Source organism: Pteronotus mesoamericanus, unplaced genomic scaffold (genome assembly GCF_021234165.1).
Source record: "Pteronotus mesoamericanus isolate MK-2021 breed Mesoamerican mustached bat unplaced genomic scaffold, CSHL_Meso_final scaffold_54, whole genome shotgun sequence".
NCBI lineage: Eukaryota > Metazoa > Chordata > Mammalia > Chiroptera > Mormoopidae > Pteronotus > Pteronotus mesoamericanus.
Window position 1 is genome coordinate 37,971,872 of NW_026555321.1, and position 17,343 is coordinate 37,989,214.

At 46.1% G+C, this 17,343-nt stretch overlaps 1 protein-coding gene across 1 annotated transcript in view; it reads right to left on the reverse strand.

Annotated features, from left to right (window-relative positions):
- The window catches only part of CHDH (choline dehydrogenase), a 42,647-nt gene that overhangs the window by 24,613 nt on the left and 691 nt on the right, over nucleotides 1-17,343 (reverse strand). Inside the window, exon 2 of the mRNA XM_054595518.1 lies at nucleotides 8,175-8,232. The gene's annotated coding sequence lies outside the window, so the exon portion shown is untranslated. The remainder of the gene's footprint in view (nucleotides 1-8,174; nucleotides 8,233-17,343) is intronic.

A 17,343-nucleotide genomic window follows, 5' to 3' on the forward strand; every position in this document is an offset into this window, starting at 1 on the left:
TCTCAAATAATTGATGATAATTCGAGTCAATAGGATGAGGAAGCAACATGGGCGGCATCACCAGGTGGCAGCAAGCCTACTGTACAGGAGTGAAGACTGATCCTTCTTTGTGGTGTGGCACCAGGTCATTTACTCTCCTTGACCCCAACATCCCTAAACTGTGCCTCTTATCACAGCCCTTCCTCCCACATCCCCCAATGTGGAGGGGACCTTTAATCTCAAAGATCTAAGTCTGGCCTTGAACTAGGCACAGTCCTCTCCGTCCGCTGGACAAGTATGGGACTGGGCAGGGGTGGGCTAAACTGGAGCATTTCTGCCTGGCCCTGACCCCTGCAGAGAGGAAACTTCCTTGGGCACCCCTGCCATCCCTCCCCCACCCCCAAGAATCCTCAGCCCAGGATTTGCTGAGTAATGAAGACCAGAAAGCCCAGGGCACTTGCCCACTCTCAGTTCCCCTTTTCTGAGGCTCATGTGGCCCAGCTCTCCACCCGCCTCCATGGCAGGGGTGGGGTGGGCTTCCCTCTTCTCCCTCAGCAATCCTGATGCCCTGGCTCAGGCGAGGCTCCAGCCTCAGCAACATTTCCTTGTTCCTGAGACCCGTCAGAGGGAGTTGCCTCCTCCTGCCCCTCAGAAGCCAGGCCTTGGGCTCATGGTGTTGGGAGGTAGAAGGATCTGTACACACCCACTGTGTACAGTGGGGATGAACAGGGGGCTGCTACCTGCAAAAAAAACCTCTTTGGGGACAGGGAGCCCCCTAAGCCTTAGCACAGTGCTCCCTCAGGCTCCCAGACAGCATGGGCAGACTGACTGACTGATGAGGAGGGAGAAGGAGGTGGCAGGAGCCACAGGAACATATCCCCTTCCACCCTCCTGGGCGGCCTGGGCAGGGAAGGGGCTCCCTGGCATTGGCTGTGTGGAAAGTGAGGGGTAGGGTGGAGTAAGAGATATGGGACCAGGGAAAGACAGGGTAGCATGTGTGTTCATTTGAGAGAGGTGGGGGTGGCGGGGGGGGGGGGAGGGTGTGTGTGTGTGTGTGTGTGTGTGTGTGTGTGTGTGTGTAAAAATGGGGAAGTCCTACTATGGGTGAGGGCTGAAATGGGTGGAGTTGTATCCAAAGCATTCTTTTGACTCTGAGTGCCTATATCCCTGACCTACCCCATTTCCTGGGACCAGCCTTGGCTCTGTCTCTCCACTTATATGGCTCTGATTAGGCGAGAAAGAGGCTTAGCCAAATACCGTGCATGGGGGAGAGGAGACTGCCACCTGCCCTGCCTCCTAGTCAACAGGAGGAGACCCTTATGCCACATGTAGCTGCATGGGGCACTCAGCAGCTTCACTGAGCCACTCTTTCCATCCAGAGGGTCAGCCTGTGGCACTTCTGTCTGGGAAGTAAGGCTTTGGCCAATTAAGGCCACCACCCTCAATGCCAGTGAATGAACACAGAAGATGAGTTGAGCGCAGAGATGACATTCAATGTGTGGTAACAAACGTAGGCGCCACCACACCCTACTAACTATTGCTAGCGGCTTTCATCACCATTGTACTTTGTAGTAATGAACAATTCTCTTAAAATTCTAAAATCAGTAGGTGAAGATTTGTATTAAAAATTTGCCAGATTTCATGGTTAGACTTTCTTGCATGACAAGACAGATTTCCATGTAATTCTGAGCTTGCAACCCGTAGTTGCACAACAAGTCTGATGATTTTGGTGGACTCAAATTGCAAAAGAATTGTGACAAGGATAAAACGCTGACCCACCATTTTGGGAGTACCTCTGCTTGAGAACCAGTCCATCCCCAGAGTCACTCAGCTGGGGAACTAACAAAGCTTTATGGAACAACCCTTCGAACAGGGTTCTTCTCAATTTCTTGGCATGCACGTATGCATGCTTCCACACAAAAAGGAAGCATGTGTGGGTGCATGTTTCCTTTTTCGCTTTTGGCCAGTGCAGTGTACCGAAGTCTTGGCTTTTGTTGGTCACCCAAGAAGAGATGACAGAACCCGGGGTGGGGGGTGGTCAAGCAGTCTCAGCCAGGCCTGCATGCAATATGAGGCACAGACCTACTTCAGCCTTTGAGAAGTTCAGCTGAGGCAAGGCCAGTGATAGTGTCTGCTTTGTGCACAGCTGGGGAGCATGTGAAACTTTCCACAAAGAAATGGATGAATCAGGATTTTAAAGGTGCAGCCCTTCATCTAGGTGATCTCCTTTCTAGGAATTTAACCAAAATATAGTTCTACACAACTGCGAAAAAATAAACACAAGCGGTCCGAGTTGATTATGCTGGCAAACAATGTTAACACCCTAACTGTCCACCAATGGGGGGGTGGCCCAGTAAAGAAATGGGACCACCCACAGGAGGGACCCCCTTAGCAGACCCAAATACAAAGGTCTGCTTCTCATGAGCATCGAGGCCCTTGGTGCCCTGAAGTAGGCACTCGCCCTGGAGGTGCTTGGCCTTCACACCTGTCCCTGTGCCTATGGGCCAGGGTAGTGGCAATAATTCTGAGAGAGAACTTCAGGAAGTGTGGTGGGGGCCATGGCCATCCTTGCCTGTCTGCTGGTCTCTGGGGGTTGTTCTCAAATGCAATATTTGGGGGAGGCCACCTGCCTTTGACCCGTTCTTCTTGTGAGACCTCAGACAAGCTATCCAGCCTTCTAGGATGGGCTTTGTGTGGGTAAAATGAACAGTGCTTCATAGCTGCCTTTGTCCAATCGCAGAGCTCCCTTAAGCCACAGAACCAACTAAGTTAAAATTATAGTAATAATAATAGGGGCAGGTACCCTGTACTCAGTGCTTTGCATGGATTATCCCATTTAATCCCCCAAAGACACTGGGTGGGGTCTTTATCATCATCATCACCATCACCTCAGGCCCATGTCACAGAAAGGGGAACAAGACTAAGAGGCCAGGACCCACCCCACCCTAGGCCTGACCAACAAAGTCATGGTTAGCACATAAAAAGGGTAGAAGGCACCACATGCCCATACCCAGGGCCTGGGAGGCTGAGAAGGTGGTGAAGGTTCAGCTGCCTTCCTGCAGCCTGGCAAAGCCTTCCCAATGGCATGGGGATCTCATCACTCAGTCCTGTGGTGGGCAGAGGTGAGTGCTGGCTAGTGGCCCAGGGTGGGAAGGGTATTGGTCAGAGATAGGAGACCTGGCTAGGTGGTGATGGTCCAGTGATTAACCATGGACAGCAGCCATCTCCTCCCATAGGAACCTCCCTGCCACCCCCAACCTAGGCCGCCACCCTCTCCAAGATGGTGGAGCAGGCTTCCTCCTGGCCCCATGGACTCTGTTATCCCAACAGCCCCTCCTAGCCTGTCCACTGCACCACCCATCGCCTCTTACCCCATCATGAGCCTCGCTTTCTAGGTTCCAGGTGCACAGAACACCGTCCCCTCCTCCATCCCATCCTAGGGCTTTGCCTGTGCTACTCTCTCTTCCAGGTATATGTCCTCACCTCCTTCCATCTGAGCCACTCCTCACTTTCCTTCAGCCATCACTTCCTCTGAGAAGCCTTCCTCACTCACTGGCCACATCCATCCCGGGGTTTCTCCTTATACTACTTACTGGGACCTCAACAAACTAAGAGTGCGGTGAGCTGTCAAAGGCTCATCCCGCCACTTGAGGGCTCTGTGGCCTGGGCCCCCAACTGCTGAGCCTGGCCCCAGGCTGGTGCTCTGTAATGCTGGCTGAATGGACACATAGTGGAGATGAGCCTGCACGTCGTCTGCAGTTCCCCACGTATTGGCTGTCTGAGGCACAAATGCTGAACTCATGTCTGTGCCAGGGTGGTCACAGGTACCACATGGGGGTGGGGCACAGGCAATGTTCTGTATCCTAACCTGATGGGGGCCACACAGGTGTATATATAGATCAAAATCCATCATCAGTAACATGTGTGTGTTGTAGCTCAATTTTTTAAACACTAAAAAAAGAAGGCATTTTCTTCAAAAGTCAAGTTTCTCTTTTTAGGAATCTTATCTCTCACATATTGATGCACAATAAACAAATGAATCAGAAATTCTTTTCTCTTGAAATAACTAATCATTGGCTGCTTCGGAGACCACTGCAGGCTGCTCGGGCAGAGTCCACTGGCCCCTGAGCTCTGCTGGTGCAGCAGCTGAGAGGGGACATGCAGCAGGGCAGAGGATGGTCAGGACAGGACGTGACTCTAGCTGCCAGGAAAGGTCCAAGGTGAGAGCCCTTAAGCCTAACACTGCACCAAAGACTGGGTTTCCATTCCCAGTTCTTCCAGGACTTGCTATGTGACCCAGCCAGGGGTTTCCTGTTGGTAATATATGTGTGCTGGCCTATGTGTGTGACCTTACGTCCTACATTCCAGACATCTGCCCTCTGTACACAGCCTCCCATTCTCCAGCTGGTGTCCCCTCTTCTCTAAAACTTCCACGGAGGTGGTCTCACCAAAAGCAGTGTAAGGAGGGAAAACTGAGTGTCCTAACACCTCAGTGCAGGGCATGGGGAGTTGGTGGTGGCCTGGGTGCAACACCCCAAGGGACCAGTTCCTTGGGCTTGCCCCCATTTCTTTTCCTCACAGACATGTCTGTGGGTTCAATCTGAGTGGCTGATGTGCTCACTCACACAAGGTGTGTTTAGGAAGCAAGGTGCAATATCAAGGTCACTGCTGGGGGTGATTCAATTCATTATCCCAGGTCCCCTCCCAGAATGAATCACCTGATTGACTGGGGGGATGGTCAGGAGTGGCCCCTGAAGAAGAGAGGTGCCTCACCTGCACTCTGGGCTGCACTATGACTGGATGGGTTCTAGCAGCAGAGAAATGAAAGTGGGGAAGGGGGAAAGTGCGAGATGTGGGTGGGTGCTGGTAAGTCAGAGCCAAAGCCAGAGGAGGGCTGAGGAGACAAAAGACCCTGGTGCCTTGGCTTTCACACAGTAATGACATAACACCAGAAAGCATGATAGCTCTTCCCTGTCTAGGGGCACTGAAAGACTTCCTTGGACCAGGAAGTGTGGGACCCAGAGATTGCCAGAAGCCTGGTGACCTAGTGGTCATGAGTTACCAAATTTCTGTCTGGCAGGGCCTGTCTACAGAGCTGCCACCATGTTTGTTCACTTACAGTAATCAGTGGGAGGAGGCGGCACTCACAGCTCCCAGAGCCAGGCACACAGGAAGTGCTCAATACATGCTTGTTACATGACTAGAATATAAAAATACATTGTTCAACTTCAGGAAAGTAGGCAGACATGGAAACCAAGGCACAGAGAAACAATTGCTTCTCTTAAAAGGGGTGGGGCTAGACCTGCTCAATCTGCTCACTTCTGTCCACCTCATAGACTCTTGCCTTGATCAGGCTCCAGCATCTCCTGCATCACCTCATGTAGAACCCTCCTGATGACATCTTAGCAGTATCCCTGCTATCACAGCTCCTTCCCATGACACCTCACACTCTGCTCTTCACACAGAAGTTGGGTAATCTTAGAATGAAGGGGATCTGACTTCCGGCCAAGATGGAGGCATAGGTAGATATACTTTGCTTCTTCGCACAACCAAAGAAGGACAACAGCAAATTTAAAAACAAACAAAAAAACCCCCCAGAACTGCCAGAAAATTGAACTGTATGGAAGTATGACAACAAGGAGTTAAAGACTGGTAGGAGGAGTGTGAATGAGCAGCCAGGGAGAAGAGGATGCCCAGCAAAGCAGGGGACTGGGCAAGCAAAGCAGTGGCTGGCAGATAGGGCAGTCCCATATTCACCTGCAGATAAGTCAGAAGGAACAATTGGGGAATGAGGCAGACTGCAAAACCCAAGGTTCCAGCATGGGAAACTAAAGCTCCAAAACCTCTAACTGTAAAAACTTGTGGGGGTTGCGGCAGCAGGAGGAACTCCCAAACTTACAGGAGAGTTCATTGGAGAGATCCATGGGGTCCTAAAGTGCGCATAAACCCACCCATTTGGGATTCAGTACCAAAAGGGTTCATTTTGCTTGTGGGTAGCAAGGGAAGTGACTGAAAGTGGAAAGAGAGCCAAGCAAATGTAACTGTTCCCTCTCTGACCCCAACCCCCTACATGCAGTGCCACAGCACAGTGACCTGGGTTGCCCCACCCTGGTGAATACTTAAGGCTCCACTCCTTACAGTGTAACAGGCTTGCAGAGACAAAGGAATATGGTCCAAATGAAAGAACAGATCAAAGCTCCAAAAATAGAACTAAGCAATGATAGTCAACCTATCAGATGCACAGCTCAAAACACTGGTAATCAGGATGCTCACAGAAATGGTTGAAGATAGACGCAAAAGAGAGGAGAAAGTGAAGGCTATGCAAAGTGAAATGAAGCAAAATATAAAGGGAACCAACAGTGAAGGGAAGGAAACCGGCACTCAAATCAAGGATTTTGAACAGAAGGAAGAAATAAACATTCAACTGCAACAGAACGAAGAAACAAGAATTCAAAAACAAATGAGGAGAGTCTTAGGGACCTCTGGGACAACTTTAAACATTCCAACATCAGAATCATATGGGTGCCAGATAAAGAATAAGAAGACCAAAAGATTTAAAAATTATTTGCAAAAATAATGAAGGAAAACTTCCCCAATCTGGTCAAGGAAATAGACTTCCAGGAAGTCCAGGAAGCTCAGAGAGTCTCAAAGAAATTGGACCTAAGGAGGGACACATCAAGACACATCATAATTAAATTACCCAAGATTAAAGATAAGGAGAGAATCTTAAAAGCAGCAAGAGAAAAGGAGACAATTATTTGCAAAGGAGTTCCCATAAGACTATCAGCTGATTTCTCCAAAGAAACCTTGCAGGCAAGAATGGGCTGGAAAGAAGTATTCAAAGTAATGAAAGGCAAGGACCTACATTCAATATAACTCTATCCAGCAAAGCTATCATTAGAATGGAAGAGCAGATAAAGTGCTTCCAAGATAAGGCAAAGTTAAAGGAGTTCATCATCACCAAACCCTTATTATATGAAATGTTAAAGGGACTTATCTAAGAAAAAGAAGATCAAAACTATGAACATTAAAATGACAACAAACTTACAACTATCAACAACTGAAACTAAAAAACAAAAAACAAACTAAGGAAACAACTAGAACAGGAAGAGAATCACAGAAATGGAGATCACATAGAGGGTTATCAGCGGGGAGGGGGTGAGGGGAAAATGTGGGAAAAGGTACAGGAAATAAGAAGCATAAATTGTAGGCACAAAATAGACAGGAGGAGGTTAAGAATAGTATAGGAAGCCAAAGAACTTATATGTATGACTCATGGATATGAAATAAGGGGGGAAATGCTGATGGGAGAGGGGATGCAGGGAGGAGGGGGATAAAGGGAAGAAAAAAGTATGACAACTGTAATAACATAGTCAATAAAATATACTTAAAAAAAAAGAATAAAGGGGATCCCAGAACCAGATGGAGGATCATCTTGGGCCTTACCAAGTAAATTCACACACAAGACACCATTAACAGATTGAATTTTCTCCTTCAAGTCAAGCCAGGCCTGAGTGGGAGAATGCCTATGAAATATCCTTACCAAAAAATCCAAACCTAAATCTGCTCACACATCTAGATCCACCCACCAATTTAGAGGACAAAGGTCAGAGGAACACGTGAAAGAACACCCAGGTACCCCACCGACAGAATCCAGGCCATGGGAATCTCCACTCATTTCCTGAACAACAAATTTAAGTGAAAAGTAAACAAGACAGGCAGAGATGGAGGGCAATCTATAGATTACAAGAGGACAATTTAGATCCTGGGAATTCAAAAGGCCCTGTGGTTAAAAACTCTTTCAGATATACATACGGAAAAGTTGAGAGGAAATAAAGGATATTGGGAATTTTGTTTAAAGTAACACCAGGGATTAGGGGGTCAGATGAAACGGAATTTTACATGAGGTAATGGGAATAGAGTTGCATAATCTCTTCTAGCTCATTTTGTACATGTTTCAAATTTTCCATAACAAAAGGGGTTTTTGTCTGTTTTAAATCTCAAATATCCCTACTAATGGAGGAGAGAGAGAAACTAGGGCAGGAGAACTTCCTAGGTGAAGAGCCAGGTCCAGGTTTGAGGGATTTCAAACCATCCCAAAGAAGTTTGCAGGGCTCTGCAAATGCTTGCTATCAGCTTCCTCTTTCAAGTCCACCTTCCACGAGTTTTCAAAATCTCAATTAAAGAGCACCCACCTTACACCCAGACTGGGCAGTTTGTGGCCAGTGCAGCCCATGTGCTGTTTTTGATCATCTGTGAAAGATACAGAATTTAAAGTCGGAGTTTAGAAAATTTTGCAGCAACTTGAAAGTGACTATACTGTTTAATTGCAATAAGATAATGGGCTTAAATTTTGTGTCTACTTTATTTTTTTAATCCTCACCTGAGGATATGTTTATTTGATTTTTTTAGGGAGAGGAAGTTGGGGGTGGGGAGAGAGAGAGAAACACATCTATGTAAAGGAGAAACATTGATCAATTGCTTCCCATATGCATCCCAACCAGGAATCAAACCCGCAACCTAGGTATGTACCCTGATTGGGGATCAAACCCACAACCTTTTGGTTCATGGGATGATGCTCCAGCTGAGCCACCCAGCCAGGAATATGTGTCTACATTTTAATTAAACAACTTTTATTGGGTTTTTTAACTGACCTGTGAGAGATTAAAATATAAAAACCAAACAAATGACTAATCCTTCACTACAGAGAGTCTGGGAGGCACTGTTATGGACTGGACATGGATCTCCTGGAGACCAAAACCCACCTGCTTAGGTGTCATGCCAAAGAGCCCAGGTCAAATCCTCCCTTCCCACTGTCTGCAGGTGAGACACCAGCACTGCCTATAAACACAGCACTGACTAGATGCTGCCAAGCCTGCCTGATTTTAATCCATGTTCCCTCTGCACCACCACAGGACCAGAGCGACACTCCATCAATGGCCAGCAAGGCCAGGAGGTGCTGAGCACCCACTTGTCAAGGCATCATCGCCAGCCATTGTGTGACGGTGCCACCAGATCACTTCCAGGAGCAGCCTAGTGGGCAACGTGCACACTTTTGTTTATAAACCACTGGCACAGTGGCAAGATGTTAGTTAGCCAGCCAACTTGTACATACTTCTGGATGGGTTTAACTACAGTGGGACCTAAGACTGCAAAGTGAGCTACTTTAAAAAAACCCCACTGCTTCCTTGTTTCAACTACCAATTACTCTCTCACTGAACTAAAGTGCAGGAATCAATTAAGCATGGGAGCTCCTGTAAGACACCAACCAGCACCCATGGAACCCTGGTTTCAAGAATGTGCTCATGATAATAGGATCACTGTTCTTACTGACATGCAAAAAGCAAACAAACAAACAAAAAATCACAGCATGCTCTCCTTCCAGGGAGCATGCCCACACTTTTCTCCCCTCTAAGGCATGTCTCTCCTAAACTCTAAGGGTCCCCACAAGACTTGCATCCAGGGGAGCAATGGGCAGCCACAGCTCATCCTGGGCTAACCCCTTGAACCTGTCTCCAAGGCTCCCTTTTCTCAACTTCTCAGTGAGCTAACAGAAGCCCCAACTTGGCTCACTTTTGTCACTGTGACTTTTACTTTCCAGTGAGCCAAAGTGTAAGTGATACACAGATCCAGATGACTGCTGCTACAAAGGTCAGTACTCAAGAGGCAGGTGCTGATGTAAAGAAAAGCAGTTCATTTTCAGGTGCTTGCCACCTGGAAGACGGGAGACTAATGTCTCAAAGCCCATCCTCTGGGAAGATGGGGGACTCACATCTCAAAGCACATCTCCATATCTCAGTGGAGGCAGAGGTTTTTATAAAGAGGGAAACAGAACAAAAAGATAGAGAGAGTTGAAAATGTCTCTACGTGCAGACTAGCACAGTCCATTCTAATAAGGCAAGTGGTGATTTGATGTAGATCATCCTGGTTTAGTCATCTTGGATTCACATCTTGGCTCCATGGTTGAAGGCCAACAAATCTCCTGGAGCTGGGATGCCTGAAGGTTGGAGTCTGTATCTTTTGAAGTTAGTTCCTAGGATTCTTATATAAACATGCTGTTTATCTATAAGCTACATATTAGAGTCAGCACTTAAAGAAACAATGTCAAAAGAATGGTGGGGTGAGTTACAATTTCCCACTGTTACAAATGCATACTGTCATTTTTATCTATTTCAATGGAATTTAGATGTGTGTAGCCAAAACATTTCAGAAAACTAAAAAAATTCAGGATCTATACTAGTTCATATCTGAAAAATAAAATATTACAGATAATTCACTGAATTAGTGTCTAATTTCTATAACTGTGTATAATAGAGTCTACTGAAATACAATTTTGCTCCCCCTAAAATCACCCTCATTTTTATCAAAGAGCCAAATCAAGACCAATTCATTTACTGTATTAAGTCCAGTTTCAATTGGCCCAATTATTTGCATGAACACAAGAATAGCAATTGATCATATAATTTTTCTTAAATCTACTTTGCTGGAATGTGATAAGGAATTTTCTGATTGAACTTTAATTAGCCCGACAGGGTGGAGAAGCCAAACCACCTTGTTGTCATTAGTCTTTGCCTGCAATACCTCCAATTTTGGGTAAACTACTCAAGTTCTCGAGGCCCCCCAAATGTCTTGATGTTCTTCCTTGCCATCTCCCAGGAAAGCAACCTTCACTCCTTACCTGGAAAGACTGCCATGAACTGTATGTATAAGCAACGTACCAGGCATTTCTTCAAGGGGCTTTTATTGGTTCTAAAGTAAATCCCTATCCCTTAAAGCTTTTCGCTGCAATCCAGAATCTAGACATGTCTCTTTCAGACATGACATTCCAGTCGAAGTCTTGGTTAATAAATTCACAATAGGAACTAGAAAAAATCAGATTCCTAATGATTTCATGAAAGCAAATATATTGCCATGAAAATAATAATGCTCACTCATTAAGAGTTTCCAAATTCTGGAGAGATCAAGTAGGGAGAAAAATATAAATGCTTCAATATTGCTAAAATTTACCAAATTGCTCTATGAAACAAACAAGTTTTTTTAATCAGCAATATTTTGAACAAAGTCACATGAACAATAATTATCCTCAGTTTATTCAGTCCCACAATCAATTCTTATTTATCCCAATTATCCACCAACATCCCTATGAATCCAATTATTCCCCAGAGCACAAAAAATCCCCATCTATTTCAAAGGTATGATCTGAAAATTTATTTTGAGAAACTTATATTTTAGAATAAGTTAAAGTCTTTTCCACAGATTTTATTGAAGATGTAACATTTTTGCAAATGCATCAGAGTAAAACAATGTCTCTTAATGATGAAAACATATTTAAAATTACATGATTATACATCTGATTATAATGTAATTGACAAACAAATTTGCTTTTTTGGAACAACACTTTAAGATATCAATCAAAATTAGAAATGAAAATATATCAGACTAAGAAATCAATGAATTTGTTTCCCACTGTCAATGGTACCTGGGGTTTTCTGTTGGGAAATAACAATTGGTTTTTCAAAAATCAAAGGGAGCTTTTGGCTTTTTCATTTGTCATTAAAATGATCACTTTGCTTTACCATCTATCTATGAGTCTTTCCTTTTTCTTTCTTTCCCATTTGCATTTCCTTTCTTGAGTTTCCTTCTCCTAATGTCCTTCCTTCCTGTGTGTACCTTTTCTTTATTCTTTCTCACCTTTTTTCACTTCCTCAATTCCTTCTGTTTGTGATTCTTCCCTCTACGCAATCCCTCTTTAAATTACACAGATCTTTTGCAACTTACACAGCTCCTCTTTGACTTACATAGATCCTCTGCTATTTACATAAGCCCTCTACAACTTACACAATCCTCTGCAACTTTCCTAGTCCCCTTTCATTTGCCCTTTAAACTCATCCAGAAATGACCAAGTTTAGAACAACACTTTTGATTCCATTTCCCTCAAAATATATTACCATAATTTACACCTTTTATTACCAAAACCATATATATTTTCCCAACTTAATTATAATTTTCACTTTCTAGTGACAACTAAAAGTAAGTAATCAGAATTCTTCTAGATTGACAAATTTATGAATACATTTTATAACTTTCAGAAACAGGTTTTTCCCCATTGGCAAGTACACTCATATTTTTATTCTTGGTGATTACTGGATTCCTTTAGAGTAGTGAGCCATTAAATTATATGGTAGCCTTGACAACTTTTAGGAGGCTAGAGAAGAGGTAGGGAGAGACCAGGGTTGGTATAGCTTGAGCTACTTAAGTTTAAAACTGCCCATTTTTTTCCTTTTCCTTTTCTTTCTGCGTTTCACTGTCTGAGAGGGGAGGGGTATCTTTTCCTCTCTTTAAATCATCAATTTAAACCCTTTCTGAGTAGAATCCTTATGATGTAACATTAAAACTCGTACATTAGAGATGTTATCCCACTTACCATACCAGACCTTTGGCAAAGTAATTTGTGATTGAGAACAAGTTATCCCTTTCAAAACAGAAACAAAAACAAAATCGAAAGCAAAATTTTTTTTTAAAAAGTGCTCTCAAACTACAACAGCCCACCAACAGCCCATTTCCTTTCATCAGCAAAGCATTTAAAAGCAGCTGATACCTTTAGAGGGAGAACAGGAAGAGTCCCCAAGATAAAGAACTCTCAGCAGCTGCTAGGAGATTCCTGAAATCCCTGCCATGGGGTCAGCCTACCACAAGCAGCTGAGGACCCCAGCCTGTGCTCTCCAGGCCTTCCAGGGGGTCTACCTAGTCCCATCTGGGTTGCCAAAAACTAACCCAAATGGAGGTGCAGTTGCCTGCCCCTACAAAAGACAATACTCAAGAGACGGGTGCTGACATAAAGGAAAGTGGTTTATTTTCAGGGGCTGGCTACCTGGAAGATGGGGGACTCACGTCTCAAAGCCCATCTCCACATCTCAGTGGAGGCAGAGTTTTTTATAAGGAGGGAAAAGGGAACAGAGAAAAGAGATCAAGGGAGGGGACTGAAAAGTTCTCTTTGTGCAGACTAGCACAGTCCATTCCGATAAGGCAAGTGATGATTGATGTAGATCATCCTGGTTTAGTCATCCTGGATTCATGTCACCCTTGATCCATGGTTGAAGGTTAGCAAATCTCCTGGAGCTGGGATGCCTGAAGGTTGGAGTCTGTATCTTTTAAAGTTAGTTTGCAGGACTCTCATACAAACATGTTGTTTATCTATAAGCTACATATTAGTCAGAGTCAGCACCTAAAGAAACAATGTCAAAAGAATGGTGGGGTGGATTACAATTTCCCACCCTTATAAAAGCAGCCCTGCCTAGGCTCTCTACTATTACTTCTTCTATCCTAAGCCCTTCCTTGTTTCACTGTCCCCAACTTCAATAAACATACTCTCAAAATAAAAAAAAAATCACAAATGTGAACTTATAAGATAAACACACTAATATGCAACCTTTGCCTGCATGCGTTTTATTTATTGCGGTTCCACATTCAAGTTTCACTACATTAAAAAAAGTGAAAGGAGCTGGTGGCCAAGATCCTTTGGGCTGCAGTTCTAACTTTGCCACCATTCATGGTTTAGCAACTCTGGGCCTCAGTTTCCTCATCTATAAAATGGGAACAGAGCCCCCCATTTCACATTTTTGTTAGGAGAGCAAAAGCAAATAGCTAAAACACACTTCAAAGAATTAAAGGTGCAAAGCCAAAAGTATATGATGATCCATTTCCTCCTCCATTAAGTGTGGACAGTGATGCTGCAACTATGATCAATACTATTACAAATGTCAGATTAATTATCACTGATCAAAAAATAGATCCCCAGTTCTGCTATGTGTGCCCAACAGGGTGCTCCCTGCTTCACCCCTTGAAGCCTCCAGGAATCCTTCCTACAGCCCTGTGAGGCCAACTTTATCACCCCACATAAAGATGGGGCTTTGAGAGAACAACAGCAGCTGCCGCCTCGCATTCTGGACTTTCTCTGAGACTTCAATGTGATAACACATGTGAAAACCAATGCACGTACACATGGGTTGTGACTTCATAGCAGGAGCAGTAGTATTAAAGTGGAGATAAGGCTACAGCCTGTGCCTGTGTGTTTTTCTGGGCCAGTCCCTGCTTACCAGAGCAGAGGAAATGTTTGCAGTGTGGCCCTGCTGGGAACAGTGGGTGCAAGCACCTCAGTGTGTCTTCAGGGTCCTTGGCTCAAAGCAGGCATGACTGTTGACTCTGTGAGGCTCAACAAGCTGGAGCAGAATATGGTTTGGGGAAGTACTGGAGGCAGGCCACTGGGGCCCTGGAAGGCAGCCAGTTTTCACCAGGAGTGGCTTGCTCTTCATCGGACAATGAGTCCACTGTTAACTTGCGGGGCCTTGATTAATATTTACAAAGGGAACGAAGTGGAAAATTCCACCTGCATGGGTGCAGGTAGGGCCTGGGACATGTCAACAACCCCAATGGCCTTGTTCTCCCAGTATGGATCTGGCAGAGGTACAAAGGTCTGATAACAGTGACAGAACCTAAGCGTCACTGCACTTGGGTCTAAATGAATTTCTCTATTTGCATCATAGAGATATTTGTTTTTTATTGTCCTGCCTCCCCTGCCCCTAAATTTACAGAGCACCTTTAAATCTTCCGATTTTCCTCCTATCCCTTCAGGATCACCCAACAGCCTTGACAGTCCACTAGGGCTGATGTCAAACCTGTGTTACAGATGAGGGTGACTTAGGCTGCAAGACACCAAGAGCCTCCCCCAAGGCTGCAGCTGGTGAGTAGCACAGCCAGGGGATGTGGAACCCTGGGGTCTCGACCTCCCAACTGTGACACAGAGTCTGTTCTGGGCAGTCTGGGGTTAGGGGCCATGCGTACTGGACAGAATGCTCTTCCAGCTCCAGTAGAGGCCCTGGTCTTCACCCACTAAGGAGGGCAAGGAGCAAGCACACACCAGCTCTCCCAGACGGGCAGGCTTAGGTGCTTACCTTTGAGGAAAATATGCATTCACTCATCCATTCAAGCATTTAACAACTGCCTACGAAATACCCAACATGAAGTCACACTGCACGGTGGCTTGTTCAGACACACACACCTGGAAGAATCCATGATTGAAGGGGAAAGGTCAGAGTATCTCCAAAGGTTGCTTCCTTTAAAGACTTGAGTCACCTCATTTAGCCATTGGCGATACACTCTCATGGGCCCATTTTATAAAACAGGAAAATGAGGCTCTGAGAAGGGTAGTGACATGCCCAAGGTGACAGAGAGAGAGAAGGCTGAGACCTCCTGACCTGCAGTGGCCCTGCCTCCAATTTATAAAGCCACAGCATTACTGAGCTTGGGCATTCAAACAAATGGTGTCCCTTCTGGCAGGCAACCTCAGAGGCTGCACATTTAATCAACAAGGACCTTTCACAGAGAAACACTTTTTGGAGCGACCTTCTGAGCAGTGTGGAACCTCCTGAGAAGACAGGCAGGCACACCTGGTTTGCCCACAGAGAACACCAGGTGTGGTTTCAGGGCTCACCTCTCAACCCCCGACTGTATTCCTGTCTACAGAACTGGCCATGGGCATCATCTCCAACCAACAGAGGGTCAAGGCCAGAGTAGTGTCATCTCTCTGGTCCACACCCCTCAAGCTTGGACCCAGGGCAGTGGGTGGGAGTACTCACTCAGTCTATGTTCCTCGTCAATGCCCAGCACCCCTCTGCCTCTGCCTATCCACAAGCTCAGCAACTTCTACATCACCCTCATGTCACACTTTTTCTCTCCTTTGCCTAGAGCTTCTTCCCCTAAAGAATCTCCGCCTCACCCTTTGTTAAAACAAAGCCACTCTGACCATACTCCCATATCTGAACCCACTTACTCCCACGCCCCGCCTTATCTCCTCTTGCCAAACCACACCTGATTGCCAGTGACCTAAGCCAGGGGGCCCCCCTCAGGCCAGATGCCGCCATTGTGGAGCAGGGCCTCTGTATGTTAAGAGGTCTCAGCCTCCTCTCTCTGTGACGTCTGCCCCACATGACCCCACAGATTGCCCCGACATGCCCCATGGAGCCCCTCCAAGCCCTCACCTCCACAAAGCTCTCTTCCCCCAGGGCCCTAGCCTCCTCCTCTCTCTACTTCCTCCGATAAACATCTGCCTCACAAATCCTATCTCCTGGCTTGACCTCTGCATCCCTGGTTGTCTCCAAAGCCCTTGCAGGCAACAGTCCCAAGTTCCCCCAGAAGGGCCTGCTTTGGCACACAGCTGAGAATCCAAGACAGCTCGGAGCCTGGCCTGCTGCTGGGACTCAGCTACGTGAAGTAGTCTGGTTAGCAGCTACCTCCCTGCAGGTCTCAGAGAGGCTGGCGTCCTAATGTCCTGCACAGCCAACCAGGCAGCCTTTCTAAAACTAAAAATTGACTACCACCTAAACCTCTGCTGTGGTTCCTTGGCACTATGGGACAAAGTTCATGATCTCAAGCTGGCAGTGGAGGCTGTTTCCATCCTTACTTCCCCAGCGGGGCAGGCACATGTGCCCTTCAGTGTACTCTCACTGCACTCATCCTCAGTCCAAGGGAGCCCATGAGCCAACAACCCATGTGTTGTTGACCTTTGCACACCAGTACTGGCACCCTGCGGGTGTTTGCTAAGAAGAAAGACAACTATTCGAACCAGAGATGATCTCAGGAACCACAGGACTCAAAGCTCCTCAGAAAGGTTGAGCAAGGGACCCAGGGTCACCCAGCCCCAGGCAAGGGTAAGGTAACAACCCCACCCGAACCATTCTCTTTGGTCAGGAAACAGATCAGTCCTCTGGAAATGTCACCTAGGACCCCATAAGTATGCATGTCAGAGCCCCCAGCAGACCTTGAGGCTGGGCCTGTCCACGCAGGCCCAAATCTGAATCTGATAGGTGGGCCAGGCCTGGCACACAGTAGGGCTACAGGAAAAACAGAAGCCTTACTAAGTCAAACTCTCATCAGTTACATCCATAAGACCCACATCCTTCTCTAGGTCATGGTCTTCTCATCTGTAGAATGGCGCTAATTCAGCTTCTAAGGTTAAGTGATCTTGACTGGTCAACCTACCTTGTCCTTTGCAAACAGCGGGCGGAAGCAACACAATTCCAAGCTCTGTGATCTGTGATCCACTGTTAGCCCAGCTGAAATTTGTTACCCTTTCCCCAAACCACACTGTATCTCAAAAATAAAAATTATAAAAAACCAACTCCCCTCCACCTATGTCGGAATTACCAGGGAGGGCTTGTTAAATGCAGATCTCAGACCCTGCCCCACCTGAGTTGGTTGGTAGGCACCGCTGAACAGGGGCCCAAAATTTGCATTTATGGCAACGCTGAGAAATCCTGGGCACACTGAAACTGGAGAACCAAAGTTCCAAACGAGACCAATCCTCTA